The following is a 12,135-nucleotide window of genomic DNA, read 5'->3' on the forward strand; positions in this document are numbered from 1 at the left end:
GTGTGTGTGTGTGTGTGTGTGTGTGTGTCAGTTACACATACATGTCAATACATACACACAAAAAGTAGGTCATCTGGGGGGGAGGAGTTGTGCCGTGAGGTTTTGCTTTCTGTTTTTTTAAATCCCTTGAGCAATATGAGATGGAAGGGAGTTCCATACAATAAGGGCTCTATATAATACTGTACGCTTTCTTGAATTTGTTCTGGATTTGGGGACTGTGAAAAGACCCCTGGTGCCATGTCTGGTGGGGTAAGTGTGTGTGGCAGTGCTGTGTGTGTGTGTGTGTGTGTGTGTGTGTGTGTGTGTGTGTGTGTGTGTGTGTGTGTGTAAGTTGACTATGCAAGCAATTTGGAATTTCCAACACATGACTGTTTCTTACAAAACAAGAAGTGAAGCAGTCAGTCTTTCCTCAACTCTTAGCCAAGAGAGACTGGCATGCATAGTATTGATATCAGTCATATGATTACAATGTGTTGCTCTGTTCTGGCCATTGTAGATAAGAGAACACCAGAGCCTGCAGGACTTGCTTTGTGGAGTGTGATGTCAAGAAAAGCTGAGAATCTCTATCACGGACAGACCGGCAGGTAGCTGAGTGGTTAGAGCGTTGGACTACTAACCGAAAGGTTGCAAGATTGAATCCCCGAGCTGACAAGGTAAAAATCTGTCGTTCTGCCCCTGAACAAGGCAGTTAACCTACCGGCAGTTAACCCAGATTCTCTGGGTTCGCGCCCAGGCTCTGTCGCAGCCGGCCGCGACCAGGAGGTCCGTGGGGCGACGCACAATTGGCCTAGCGTCGTCCGGGTTAGGGAGGGTTTGGCGGTAGGGATATCCTTGTCTCATCGCGCTCCAGCGACTCCTGTGGCGGGCCGGGCGCAGTGCGCGCTAACCAAGAGGGCCAGGTGCACGGTGTTTCCTCTGACACATTGGTGCGGCTGGCTTCCGGGTTGGAGGCGCGCTGTGTTAAGAAGCAGTGCGGCTTGGTTGGGTTGTGCTTCGGAGGACGCATGGCTTTCGACCTTCGTCTCTCCCGAGCCCGTACGGGAGTTGTAGCGATGAGACAAGATAGTAATTACTAGCGATTGGATACCACGAAAATTGGGGAGAAAAGGGGGTAAAATTTTAAAAAATAAATAAAAATTTAAAATAAATAAAAACAGACAAACCTTTGGGGAAAGGTTGCACAATTAATATCCCACAAGTCTAATATAACCAATGTAAAATCATCTTTATGGAACAATGTATAAACAAATAATTACACACTTCTATTTTCACAATTTCAATCACATTAATAAAAAAACTGATTCACCAACAATACATTGCGGCTTTGGACGTCAAGAAAGGAACGGCCTGCTGGTGGCTTTGGTGACTGAGGCCAATCGGGTAAGTAAGTAGGTACTAAAGTGACCAAAAGAGTTTGTCATGTTATGTTGCTAGTAATTATTATTTTATTTTACAAAGAGAGCCAGCTATCTAAGTGCATTGGGCCGTGCAAAACGAACTGGCCCACTCTGATCTGGCATTGTGCTTTGGGATGGAATAACCTACAACAGAATAACCTAGCTACCTACCTAGCAAGCTACAACAGCTCTGCACGTTTTGGCATTGTGCTTTGGGATGGAATAACCTACAACAGCTCTGCACGTTTTTCAGAATTGAATGGTCAAATACCAATCAGGATTTTTTATTGTGTATTTCAAGGTAGGTCTTTATTTGTGCAGAACTGCCTGATCTTTACTGGCTGACATAACTTTCAGGATATCATGGTAGCCAATGTTTGTGTTAGCCATTATACCTGGATTAACTGTTACTGTTGCTAGTACTCAGGTTAGCATGTGCCTAGCTGTAGCTACCATCGGCCAACAACAGAATTGTAGCCAGTTTGGTTATAGACATTCAATGTCTACTATTGTGATCAAATAAATAAATTCCATTTGTCACAAAATACAAATCTAAAGTGTTGGAACATTGTTGTGGGGACTTTCTTACATTCAGCCACAAGAGCATTAGTGAGGTCGGACACTGATGTTGGGCGATTAGGCCTGGCTCACATTTGGTTGTTCCAATTCATCCCAAAGGTGTTCGATGGGGTTGAGGTCAGGGCTCTGTGGAGGCCAGTTATTAAGTTCTCCCACACCAATCTCAACAAACCATTTCTGTGTGGACCTCACTTTGTGCACGGGGGCATTGTCATGCTGAAACAGGAAAGGTTCTTCCCGAAACTGTTGCCACAAAGTTGGAAGCACAGAATCATCTAGAATGTCATTGTATGCTGTAGCGTTAATATTTCCCTTCACTGGAACTAAGGGGCCTAGCACGAACCATGAAAAACAGCCCCAGACCATTATTCCTCCTCCACCAAACTTTACAGTTGGCACTATACATAGAGGCAGGTAGCGTTCTCCTGGCATTTGCCAAACCCAGATTAGTTCTTCGGACTGCCAGATATTAAAGCGTAATTTATCACTCCAGAGAACGCAATTCCACAGCTCCAGAGTCCAATGACGGCAAGGTTTACACATTTGACAAACTGTTGGAAAGGTGGAATCCTATGAAGGTGCCATGTTGAAAGTCACTGAGCTTGCAGTAAAGCCATTCTACTGCCAATGTTTGTCTATGGAGATTACATGGCTGTGTGCTCGATTTGATACACCTGTCAGCAACGGGTGTGGCTGAAATAGCCGAATCCTCTAACTTGATATACACTGCTCAAAAAAATAAAGGGAACACTTAAACAACACAATGTAACTCCAAGTCAATCACACTTCTGTGAAATCAAACTGTCCACTTAGGAAGCAACACTGATTGACAATAAATTTCACATGCTGTTGTGCAAATGGAATAGACAAAAGGTGGAAATTATAGGCAATTAGCAAGACACCCCCAAAAAAGGAGTGATTCTGCAGGTGGTGACCACAGACCACTTCTCAGTTCCTATGCTTCCTGGCTGATGTTTTGGTCACTTTTGAATGCTGGCGGTGCTCTCACTCTAGTGGTAGCATGAGACGGAGTCTACAACCCACACAAGTGGCTCAGGTAGTGCAGTTCATCCAGGATGGCACATCAATGCGAGCTGTGGCAAAAAGGTTTGCTGTGTCTGTCAGCGTAGTGTCCAGAGCATGGAGGCGCTACCAGGAGACAGGCCAGTACATCAGGAGACGTGGAGGAGGCCGTAGGAGGGCAACAACCCAGCAGCAGGACCGCTACCTCCGCCTTTGTGCAAGGAGGTGCACTGCCAGCGCCCTGCAAAATGACCTCCAGCAGGCCACAAATGTGCATGTGTCTGCTCAAACGGTCTCAGAAACAGACTCCATGAGGGTGGTCATGAGGGCCCGACGTACCACAGGTGGGGGTTAGTGCTTACAGCTCTGGCGAACACCGTGCAGGACTGTTTGGCATTTGCCAAGAAATGCCACCCCACACCAAGATTGGCAAATTCGCCAAACTGGTCGCCCTGGATGCTCTTCACAGATGAAAGCAGAACGTTCACCACTGAGTCACCATGAGCACATGTGACAGACTGTGACATGAGCTCATGGAGACGCCGTGTGAGAACTGCTTTCATGCTGCCTGCAACATCCTCCAGCATGACCGGTTTGGCGAATGGGTCAGTCATGGTGTGGGGTGGCATTTGCTTTGTGGGGCCTGCACAGCCCTCCATGTGCTCGCCAGAGCGTAGCCCTGACCTGCGGACATTAGGTACCGAGATGACGATCCTCATGGAGCCCCTTGTGAGACCATATGAGCTGACACATGCACATTTGTGGCCTGCTGGAGGTCATTTTGCAGGGCGCTGGCAGTGCACCTCCTTGCACAAAGGCGGAGGTAGCGGTCCTGCTGCTGGGTTGTTGCCCTCCTACGGCCTCCTCCACGTCTCCTGATGTACTGGCCTGTCTCCTGGTAGCGCCTCCATGCTCTGGACACTACGCTGACAGACACAGCAAACCTTTTTGCCACAGCTCGCATTGATGTGCCATCCTGGATGAACTGCACTACCTGAGCCACTTGTGTGGGATGTAGACTCCGTCTCATGCTACCACTAGAGTGAGAGCACCGCCAGCATTCAAAAGTGACCAAAACATCAGCCAGGAAGCATAGGAACTGAGAAGTGGTCTGTGGTCACCACCTGCAGAATCACTCCTTTTTTGGGGGTGTCTTGCTAATTGCCTATAATTTCCACCTTTTGTCTATTCCATTTGCACAACAGCATGTGAAATTTATTGTCAATCAGTGTTGCTTCCTAAGTGGACAGTTTGATTTCACAGAAGTGTGATTGACTTGGAGTTACATTGTGTTGTTTAAGTGTTCCCTTTATTTTTTTGAGCAGTGTATATATAGATATGAGATATACACTTAGTTTACATACACTTAGGTTGGAGTCATTAAAACTCGTTTTTCAACCACTCCACAAATTTCTTGTTGCCAAAACTATAGTTTGTTAAGTTGGTTAGGACATCTACTTTGTGCATGACACAAGTAATTTTTCCAACAATTGTTTACAGACAGATTATTTCACTGTATCACAATTCCAGTGGGTCAGATGTTTACATACACCAAGTTGACTGTGCCTTTAAACAGCTTGGAAAACTCCAGAAAAGAATGTCATGGCTTTAGAAGCTTCTGATAGGCTAATTGACATCATTTGAGCCAATTGGAGGTGTACCTGTGGATGTATTTCAAGGCCTACCTTCAAACGCAGTGCCTCTTTGCTTGACATCATGGGAAAATCAAAAGAAATCAGCCAAGACCTCAGAAAAACAATTGTAGACCTCCACAAGTCTGGTTCATCCTTGGGAGCAATTTCCAAACGCCTGAAGGTACCACGTTCATCTGTACAAACAATAGTACGCAAGTACAAACACCATGGGACCAGCTGTCATACCGCTCAGGAAGGAGACGCGTTCTGTCTCCTAGAGATGAACGTACTTTGGTGCGAAAAGTGCATTTCAATCCCAGAACAACAGCAAAGACCTTGTGAAGATGCTGGAGGAAACAGGTACAAAAAAAAAGAACTGTTTGGCGATAATGACCATCATTATGTTTGGAGGAAAAAGAGGGATGCTTGCAAGCCGAAGAACACCATCCCAACCGTGAAGCACGGGAGTGGCAGCATCATGTTGTGGGGGTGCTTTGCTGCAGGAGGGACTGGTGTACTTCACAAAATAGATGGCATCAAGAGGAGGAAAATTATGTGGGTATACTGAAGCAACATCAAGACATCAGTCAGGAAGTTAAAGCTTGATCGCAAATGGGTCCTCCAAATGGACAATGACCCCAAGCATACTTCCAAAGTTGTGGCAAAATGGCTTAAGGACAACAAAGTCAAGGTATTGGAGTGGCCATCACAAAGCCCTGACCTCAATCCTATAGAACATTTGTGAACAGAACTGAAAAAGCGTGTGCGAGCAAGGAGGCCTACAAACCTGACTCAGTTACGCCAGCTCTGTCAGGAGGAATGGGACAAAATTCACCCAACTTATTGTGGGAAGCTTGTGGAAGGCTACCCAAAACATTTGATCCGAGTTAAACAATTTAAGGGCAATGCTACCAAATACTAATTGAGTGTATGTGAACTTCTGACCCACTGGGAATGTGATGAAAGAAATAAAAGCTGAAACAAATAATTCTCTCTACTATAATTCTGACATTTCACATTCTTAAAATAAAGTGGTGATCCTAACTGACCTAAGACAGGGAATTTGTACTAGGATTAAATGTCAGGAATTGTGAAAAACTGAGTTTAAATGTATTTGGCTAAGGTGTATGTAAACTTCCGGCTTCAACTGTAGATATAGCTCCTAGGACCTTTTCAAATGTTCAAAATCGCTGTTTATTTCTTGTGATCAGGCTGGTCATTCACCGCTGAGGACAATGCCCACTGGTTTTAACATGATAAAAGAAAGAGAAGGAGAGACGGAAATTGAGAGTGGGGGAGAGAACAAGAGAGAGAGAGCATGCGAGAGAGGAGACAATGCAAGAAGGGCCTTCTATGCCATCAAAAGGAAGATAAAATTCAACGTACCAATTAGGATCTGGCTAAAAATACTTGAATCAGTTAAAGAACCCATTGCCCTTTATGGTTGGGAGGTCTGGGGTCCGCTCACCAACCAAGAGTTCACAGAAGAGGACAAACACCAAATTGAGACTGCATGCAGAATTCTGTAAAAATATCCTCTGTGTACAATGTAAAACAACAAATAATATATTCAGAGCAGAATTAGGCCGACACCCACTAATTATCAAAATCCAGAAAGGAGCCGTTAAAATTCTACAACCACCTAAAAGGAAGCGATTCCTAAACCTTCCATAACAAAGCTATCGCCTACAGAAGAAGAGTCCCCTAAGCAAGCTGGTCCTGAGGATCTATTCACAAACAGACCCACAGAGCCCCAGGACAGCAACACAATTAGACCCAACCAAATCATGAGAAAACAGAAAGATAATTACTTGACACATTGGAAAGAATAAACAAAAAAAAAGAGCAAACTAGAATGCTATTTGGCCCTTAACAGAGTACACAGTGGCAGAATACCTGACCACTGTGACTGACCCAAAATTAAGGAAAGCTTTGACTATGTACAGACTCCGTGAGCATAGCCTTGCTATTGAGAAAGCCTATCTTCTCTTGAGAGCCAGGTCTGCCTATGTACACACTGCCCACAAAATGAGGTGGAAACTGAGCTGCACTTCCTAACCTGCTGCAAAATGTATGACCATAGAGACACATACTTCCCTCAGATTACACAGAAACACAAAGAATTCAAAACAACCCAATTTTAATCAACTCCCATATCTACTGGGTAAAATACCACACTGTGCTATCACAGCAGCAATATTTGTGACCTGTTGCCACAAGAAAATGGAAACCAGTGAAGAACAAACACCATTTGAAATACAACCCAAATGTATGTTTATTTAATTTTCCCTTGTGTACTTTTAACTATTTGCATATAATATGACATTTGAAATGTCTTTATTCTTTTGGAACTTTTGTAAGTGTAATGTTTACTGTAAACACATGTTTGATTATCTATTTCACTTGCTTTGGCAATGTAAACATCTGTTTCCCATGCCAATAAAGCCCCTTAAATTGAAATTGAATTGAAAAGAAAGAGAGGGAGGAGGTGCTTGTCCCAGTGCTTCATGTGCAGGTCAGATAAGGAAGTGCACGGAGGTGTGTGTGTGTCAAGGGCGTAGACCCTGCCAGGCCCACCCAATCAGATTGAGAGAAAAAAAAACAGGGACACCCACCAACAAATTTCTGGCTAAGCCACTGATGTGTGTGTTGTATTTGAGCATAGTTGAGTGTGTATTGTATATGAGTATAGTTTTTACTGGGTGTGTGCCTGGATGCTGTGTCTTTGTATGTTGGTACTGTAAAGACTGTGCGTGTATATAATGTGTGTGTGTATATGTGTAATGTGTTTGCCAATGCTATCTTGCCATGTTGGTGAATACAAAGAGGGCCCTGCAGCTCTGCTCAATCACACGCCTCTACGTCACTGCACTTCTTATCACAGTAGCAAAGGCTACTAGCCTACTGCAACAATGCAGTTATGCAACATAGCAGCAGTAACAACTGTGGCATTGTAGCTCGAGTCAGTACATTGGACCACAGGTGTGGTGTCCCAGTGGACAGCCTCCCTCCAATGCATACCCATCTATCTAGCTGCATCTCCTCTTATGGAACAATGAAACCAGGTGGGGGGGGGGGGGTTCCCTTCCCTCACCTATGCTGTTAGAGCAATATTATTAAGGTTATTCCACCGTCATCAACTCAAAAAGATGTATGGCATGCGTGTGTGTGTGGTAGTGAGTTTCACGCCCCTCCCTCGCGCACATAGGCTACGACCTACAGACAGTACTACGCAAAATGCATTGCATCTGTATGTAGTTAAGGCAAGGCATGCATGGATTGCAGACTGTGTGCTTTACACACACACACACACACACACACACACACACACACACACACACCAGCGGGATTGGACTTCATCTCCTTGTTCTTATTCTGCACACGCACGCACAAGTTTCTTTTTTGTTAAGGAGGAGGATGGCAAACAAAGCAGAGGAACGCCCCCTTGGCAGACATACAAGTGTGTGTGTCATGACATTGTATTCTGGGCTTGTCTGGTATTTCAAATGGCAAAGAAAATAATGCAATACTAAAAAGTTATAAACTACCATGTAGCCAGCTGCCTTGCATCATTTGTCTGTGTTCCACAAAGACCACTGTTCACATTTATAACCATGAAATACAAATGTGGTTATTATAAAGTCATTACAATATCGACAGTGTTTTTACACGATAAATCCTAAATGTAAGCCGTTAAACAAGCGTTAGCCACCTAGTTTCCAGCATAGGGAAGGAATAAGAACAGAATTCACTGAACATGAAAACGCTTTGTTTACTCACCAGCGCAGTAAATAGCACCTACACGAAGGGAATGACAAGCTTGACACGTACAGGGATGTTAATTAGACATTCCCTTCGTCTCAGAAACGCAGTTTTGGCCTTTTATTTTCGCTGTAGGACAACCCTGGCCGACTTCACATCAAACGTCTCTGTTTAAATTCAAAGATCGGATTGCTATAGAAACGTTAGCTAGCTTTGAAGAAAGGTTGATTGCAGCGTCGGTCATCGGAAATAAAATTGACAAAAATCAGTCTTGTCGTCTCTCCTCTTCTCTCTGAACACAACTAGCTATCTCTTTTGCTTGCTGTCTGGCTACGTCGCTCGTATTTCGTATTTGCTTATCTGCGCTTCAGCTGTGCTCATCGAATACCTCCGCCATGAAATAGATCAGTGTCCCTTTAAAGAACGATGTTTCCGGGGTTTGCTGAAAAGTCAATAGGAGGCGGGGTTTACGCCCAGCTGGGCACCTGTCATTTAAGCGATTGGTCAGTTGGACTTCCACGAACCAACCAGAGCTCAGTATTCAGACGGATTTTGAATAAACAAATATATTCAAATATCTCCTAATATCATTGGCTTAGGGGTTGGCAACGTTTGGCTAAGACACGCCCAGTACACGTGCTAGTACACGTCCCTTGCCTCTCCTTGTTGCAGAAAGCAAACTAGAGAGAAATAGAGTTTAAGGTCTTCTCGGTCCAAAAAGTTGGACTTGGACGGACCCAGGACAATCAGACCCGAACCCGAATAGACCCAATATATTTTTTTAAAGGAGTACCTGGACCCGAACGGACCCGAGAACAGGATCCGATGACAATCAAAGAGGACCCCCAGGACCCAAGGGAAAAGATAGAATTTTGGACCCGGTCCAGCTCGAGTATTCAGGTTCAGGTGGACCAGTGAAGACCTCTAGCTTGAGGCCTTAACCCACAGAGGCCTACATCAATCCTTTCACAAAAGCCATTTTAAATCTTTAAATCCTTGAAAGTACTAACCATTATACAATTAACGTTTCCGATAGCCTTCGAACGTTTGCTGTCTCAAGCGCTCAACGACTTGACAGTTAAACGATGATGACAGAGGCCTACTGTCACTGCACAATTTAATCCTGTCTGTTTTCAACAGCCAATTTTAAAGGAGCTACTGTAGGAGGGTTCAGGAACCATTGCCATGTTCTCATACAGCTAAGAATAGATAATCAGTAGCAGCCAGTAAGCAGCCCAATACGGACTGGGCTCAGTCGGCTTAGTCATTTCCACCACGCCCTTGACTGGGCCCTGGCATAAGGGTTAGTGATATCCGGGATTCGTAGGACGTCCTTATTCTGAACCATAACATTATCCCTTACCTAACCCTAACCATTTTAAATTACAACTTCAATGGGGTAGGGAGGGACGTCCCAAGGATTCCGAATAGCAAGGAGCCTGGCATAAGGCCCTGGTTACCAGGCCCAAGGCGAGCAAGCCCAGCTGGCCTATCTGCCTCAGGCGCCATCACTACAGGCCTGCCTGGCCTGGAGCATAGGCCTAGCCTACAACATATTTGACATATTCTGGAATTGTATAGCCTGGTCCTAGATCTGCCAAGTCCATTGTTGTCATTGTAATGACAACCACGTTTGGCATGAAAATTATTGACAAGGAGTTGGAATGATTGCACAACAGACTTTCACCCAGGCTTGGAATGGTATCTAATTTGCAGCCGACTCCAGTGGGCCTTCTGTGCCAACTCAGTTCTACTTGTCTAATAGCACAACAATAACAAATGCTGCTGACCTTGCCTGGCCTAGCCTACTTGAAAAATTGGCCTACTTGACATACTTTGTTGTGCTGTACTTGAATTTGTGTTGTACTTTTGGGACTATCCCATTGATTCCATTGCACATAGCGGACCCTTGTTGTGATATGGGATAGATCATTGCCTGTGTCTTTAAAAAAAAAACATCAGAAATGATTTATAAATTGTATTTATGGTAAAGGAATGCCTTTTGATTGTTGTAAAATGCATGAACAACAACAAAAAACACTGTCCCACATTCAGTTTGGTAACTTGCCAGCAGTGTTTTTGAATTTGAGAACGATGTGTTTGTAGCACCCTCTCCTGGATAGTACATGTACTGTTGACATCTCCGATAATACTGCTACTACACATACGGTCTCTGTCTGTCATGCAGCTGTGTTGGAGCTCTAAGCTGTCAGAGCTAACGATGTGTCTGTTGTTGCTTTCATGTGAATGCGTTTGTTTGTTGTTTTCGACCACTAAATCTCTGTCTAATACGTTCACACGGGAGCGTAATCAGTGTGCAGACTGGAGCTCCTTTTTCACCTTTTATTAAACACTTGACTGACATCTAGCACCTGCTCTAACTCAATGGCTATACATGTCATCTCTTTTCTATTGTAGCTCTCCGATCAGATTCTGTTTCCCCTTAGTAAGGAGAAGCTATTTCAATCTGATATTTCTCCTGTGGTCTAAAATAGATGACTCCTTTGTAATGACATTGTAATGTAATTGTAATGACACCTCCCCATATAACATATCACTAAAGACCAGCAAACCGGTGTAATGTTAAGTGACTCATTGTAAAAGTCTAACATCTTTCTCTATTACCAACCATGTTTCAATACATAGACATGATAAAACAGTTGACTTAATATTAAAACGGGTGTTAAAAAAAAAAAAGAATAATAAAATATTGAAATAAGTGTAAAAAAATACTGTCCAGCTCTGTCCGGAGGTTGAAACAGCAACTTGTGTCTACTGCCTAAATGTCTCTTCGTCCGAGGGCCGCTGCTCCATGGCTGTCCCTGTGCCTCTCAACTTGTGTCATTATGTTGTATTGGGACCTACAGGTAACAACCAAAATAAAAGAAACACCAACATAATGCGTCTTAATAAGGGGTTGTGCCACCACGAGTCAGAACAGCTTCAATGCACCTTGGCATAGATTCTACAAGTGTCTAGAACTCAATTGGAGGGATGCGACAATATTCTTCAAAACGATAAATTCCATAATTTGGTGTTTTGTTGATGGTTGTGGAAAACGCTGTCTCAGGCACCTCCCCAGAATCTCCCGTAAGTGTTCAATTGGGTTGAGATCTGGTGACTGAAACGGCCATGGCCTATGGTTTACGTAGTTTTCATGCTCATCAAACCATTCAGTGACCACTCGTGCCCTGTACATCCTATGGGGACATAGCCATGGTAGCCAATAATAATGGCCTGCTCAGCATTTTTATACATGACCCTAAGCATGATGGGATGTTCATTGATTAATTTACTCAGGATCCACACCTGTGTGGAAGCATCAGCTTTCAATATACTTTGTATCCCTCATTTACTCATGTGTTTCCATTATTTTAGCAGTTACCTGTCGCTGGTCCAGAGGCTAATGGCTAGCATGCTAACATTGTCACAATCCCATTCAGGATCAACACTGATTTAGCCGTTGGATGAGGGCTAAATTAGTGAACAGAAGATCTATTCTATCTCCTCCATAAAAACAAATGTCTTATATATCATCTAATCAAGCCCACAGGTAGTTTTTAATTGAAATGTGTATAAAAGGAATGAAAAACAGTGCTTGGTTTAAAGGACAAGAACACTCCATCATACAATCGGGATTCTGCTGGAGATGCCCTCCATCTCGACTCCCACAATCCATCTTGGCCAGACAGGATGTAGACCCATAAACATGATGATGTGACTCCCTCTCCCTCCACGGG

General features: G+C 44.0%; 1 protein-coding gene across 5 annotated transcripts in view; it reads right to left on the reverse strand.

Moving 5' to 3' along the window:
* Window positions 1–8,817, reverse strand: part of atosb (atos homolog b) — a 43,107-nt gene extending 34,290 nt beyond the window's left edge. For 4 of the 5 annotated variants that reach the window (XM_071404280.1, XM_071404278.1, XM_071404281.1 and 1 more), the window contains exon 1: window positions 8,414–8,816. The gene's annotated coding sequence lies outside the window, so the exon portion shown is untranslated. Of the gene's footprint in view, window positions 1–8,413 lie in introns of all 5 variants that reach the window. The other variant, XM_071404282.1, reaches the window with a different exon arrangement.
* Between the last annotated feature and the right edge of the window lie 3,318 nt (window positions 8,818–12,135).

Source organism: Salvelinus alpinus, chromosome 5 (assembly GCF_045679555.1).
Source record: "Salvelinus alpinus chromosome 5, SLU_Salpinus.1, whole genome shotgun sequence".
Taxonomy (NCBI): domain Eukaryota; kingdom Metazoa; phylum Chordata; class Actinopteri; order Salmoniformes; family Salmonidae; genus Salvelinus; species Salvelinus alpinus.